Source organism: Scardinius erythrophthalmus (assembly GCF_964197995.2).
Source record: "Scardinius erythrophthalmus genome assembly, chromosome: 3".
Classification (NCBI taxonomy): Eukaryota; Metazoa; Chordata; class Actinopteri; order Cypriniformes; family Leuciscidae; genus Scardinius; species Scardinius erythrophthalmus.
In genome coordinates, this window is record NC_138223.1 from 47,214,352 (window position 1) to 47,218,380 (window position 4,029).

The following is a 4,029-nucleotide window of genomic DNA, read 5'->3' on the forward strand; positions in this document are numbered from 1 at the left end:
ACAAATCTGTTTTTGTCTAAATACAAAGTTCTGTCATGAAACTCTAGATGCTGCAGGCTGATAAGTCCTGAACTCAATCTGTTAGCGATCACATCATTATCTACATAGCGCAGCTGATTAGTTGCTGTGGCATCAGTAGCCAATGAGCTGCGGCTTAACATTCAAATACTTGGGATTGTTTGCTGCTCGCAATCAGCTGTGCTCTTTCATAAACCACCTGTATAGATCTGCTATGGGGGTTATTTCATGTATGTTACATGTGCAGCAGCAGCATTATGTCTTACATGCTCACAACAATGTCTGTGATTGTATTGGCAGTAGAAAGTTTCGTAGTAGATCTAGTCCGCCGAGACCAAATACATTAACATTGGCATATCCATTACCATGGCAATCTCTCAGAGAGTTGTCATGACAGAAGTACTTTCTTCATTGTCTTTTATGTACACCAATTAAAAAAATTGTGTTTCTGTGTGGTACAGTTTTTTTTTCCACATCCAGTGAGAAGAAGAGCTGGTCTGAGAGCAGGCAGTACTGCAGGGACCATGGTGGTGATTTGGCCATTATCAACACTGAAGAGAAGCAGGTGAGTCCAGTGACAACCAGAACGTGTGAGTAAATTGTTTGAGTTGCTCAATATTTAGTCCAGTGGAATTTACCAGTTCAAATAGTTTGGACTGCAGAACCAAATGTGTCATTCTAAGGGGTGGGGCTTGAACTTGTCCAGCTCCACCTCTGTGGATCTAAAGGGGTGGGGCATAGCCTAATTTAGGTTTAGGGAGAGGGTTAGGGTGTGGTTGGACCTGATACCTCCACCGGTTAGGTCCAGAGAGGGGGAGCCGGATGTCTCTGAACAGGGGTGGGGATTGCCGAGCTATCGCTCCCCTCAGAAATTTGCATTGCACTGGCATACATTATGAACTAGTGTTGTCATAAGTACCAACTTCGGCACCATGTTGGTTCTGAAACTTTAAAAATGTGACGATATCAGCATTTCCCTCTAGCATTTTGAGCGTTGTTGAGCGGATCTTTAAACACATCTTATTGGCCATTATGTTCACACGCTTAACATGTATGTTTCTGATTGGTCATTGTGTTCACACGCTTAACATGTATGTTTCTGATTGGTCTTGTGTTCACATGCTCAACATATATGTCTGCGATGTGCATTTGTCATTTGAATGTAAAACTACTAGCAAGTTTATAATAGGTTAGCCTTAAATCCTATGATACGACCCAGAATCTGCCCCACATACATTTATGTTCAGGTGCTGCTGCGGGTGCTAATGATGTTATTACATATGTAATGTTAAAGAAAAGAACGAGGAATCACACTTCTTGTTTTTTCTTTACACACAGAGGCACATATCTTCATTTGTTAAGGAGAGTGTTTGGATCGGTTTGTCTGATATTGAGAATGAGGGCAACATGAAATGGGTGGATAATTCCCCACTGAATCCAGGGTAAGGGATAAAACACTCACAGGAAACCACTGCGTTCAGTGTACGTTTGTGAATGCATCTTCTCATATTTGCTGTCTGAGTGCTTATATTTTAGAGCTGTACAGGAATTGAATCTGATCCATTTTATTCAGGTTTTGGGCCTCAGGTGAGCCGAATAGCTTTCATGGTACAAACGAGGACTGTGTTGAACTGAATCCTGCAAGAGACAGTGTGAACAACTGGAATGATCTCTCATGTTCAGATATGAGGAAATGGGTTTGTGAGACTTAACATCTATTCCTTCATCTTCATGATATTTAATAATGCTTTGACCCATATTTTTCAGCTTCATTTCTTTCTTTTTTTTTATTGCATTTTTAGTGAAGGTTAAAGTAATCAAAACTAATTTCTTAAAATAATTAAGATTTTGTCCTTTTTTTTTTTTTGTAAATGTTATGTGGTTTTCAATATTAATGATTTATCATTTTATTGAATCATTGTGAGGTTCCTGTACTCTACTTTCATCATATGCAAACTGCTGCTGTGATGTCAGATTTTATTTAATTGTTGTAATTAATAGATTTCTGTAATAGAAAATCAAGAGAGGTAGGAAAATGTAAAATTGTTGTTCACAACACTCATAGTATTGTGATTTTGACAGTATATCTGTTTTGTTTTTTTGTTGTTGTTTTTTTTTAATTAAAAATTGTCAGTTGCCATTACACGTGTTTTCACAAGATACTGTGCTTGTGTCAAACAAACGTCCAACTCCTGTTTTCAGTGTGCGACACAACACCTGTTTTTGAGCAAGGAAAGGTGTCTATGTTCAGGAGAGGCTGAGAAGTTTCTTACAAGTGATGGAAATGAAGAACATTTATCCTACTTTTTATGTCTGCAACACCAAGATCGAGTCCCGTTATAAAATTCAAATTATGTTACTATATTGTTTGCAATTTTCTGTTTACTGTTTTCTCAGACTTAGACTTAGACAGACTTTATTGTCATTTACAATATACAGTTGAGCGAAATTTCATTGCAAGGCTCCGAGCATAACAAAAGACAATATAAATATAAGTATGAAAAATATAAACATATAAAATGAACAATTATGAAACAATTATGACTAGTACACATATCTATAGCAGCAGGATGTACCGTTGTACTGTTTTCTGCTTACTGAGTAACTGATCAATTACAATGGACTGATTTTTAAGCTACTATAGATTCCCATCATAGTGAAAATGGCAGAACAGTGAAATCTACTGAGAAAAGGGAAGTGTGAATCTCCTGTTGTCACTCACTTGTGTTTAATAACAGGAAGTCCTCATCCCACAATCTCTATTTCCCATCATCCTCTCTGTTCCTGAACAGTTTGGCCACACTGTAAAAAGTTGAACTATTATTTACTCAATTTTATTGGTGAAACATTTTTACACTCAAAAAAATTGAGTAAATTTTAAAGCTGTGAAATCAATGAAATATACTGTATGAATTGAGTAAATGCAAGTAAAAAAATTAAGTAAATCTGAGTAACTGCATCTGGTACATTAACAAATAAAATTTAGTAGAAATAATTTAACATTTAAACATTAAAAAAACAATATTTATGAGTAATATTAACTGTTTTTATTAATGAGTAATATTAACTTTTTTATTTTCTCTAAACCTTTGTAAAAATAGTACTCCAGACAACCACCATTATACATTACATTGGCCTTTATTTTCAATGAGTACAGCAATACAGCACATTTTAGACTGTTTTTTCATGTATACAATATTGCCTGCATTTAAACTTATTTAACAAGTAAAAATGAAATATTTAAACATTCAGGTAGCCAAATTCAAGTGTAATCAACCACTCTGTTATCCAATATCCACCGAATCTGCGCTGGTCCTCGTGCCGGAGACAGACTCGCGCTCTGCGGGTGAACTTTGAACTTCATACCGCCGTCTTGCATTTCACTCACAGTCACTGTCTGAGGCACAGCCGAAATATACTGCGAGCGACTGACATAACCTGCCAATAAACAAAAAGTGATAGTTCTGAGGACATTTTATCATCCAAATGATAATAATTATATTCATTATCATTATGAAAGTCAGTCATGTGTTTATGCAAAGCGTTTCAATCACGCAAAAAGACAAACGCGGCTCTCGTCTCGTTTAGGTGTCGAATTACGCCTCTGTAGGCTATGTTGTTTTGCATTAAATATGATTTAAAGCACAGTAATGATTTTATAGATAAAATAAAACATACACCAACCTGAATTTCACAGTGAAAATGCACCAAATCTGCGACGCTGAGAAGAGAGCTGTTGTTCTTGACTGGAGAGTTCAAACAGCCACGCTCACTCCAACCGTCGAGTTTTCGTCACGTCAGAGGGTGGGGGAGGGGGGGGCATTGTTTTAATTGAGTAAACTTACTCAATTTTAAGAGCGTGTTAAATATATTAATAATATTGATTTGAATTAAGTAATTTTTTTGTTTCTTGAAACAGATCAGTTTAATTAAACATTCTCAAATATTTTGATAGAAATTTCACATATATATTAAGTATATTATAAAGAAATAATTGGTTAGTCAAATACT

The 4,029-nt window shown here is 36.0% G+C and overlaps 1 long non-coding RNA gene across 1 annotated transcript; it reads right to left on the reverse strand.

Annotated features, from left to right (window-relative positions):
* Positions 1-3,137: 3,137 nt before the first annotated feature.
* Positions 3,138-3,821, reverse strand: LOC308687845. The gene is made up of 2 exons (XR_014029810.1): positions 3,703-3,821; positions 3,138-3,456 (listed from the first exon to the last, which is right to left on the reverse strand). It is a non-coding gene; the product is annotated as an uncharacterized lncRNA (long non-coding RNA).
* Positions 3,822-4,029: the final 208 nt, after the last annotated feature.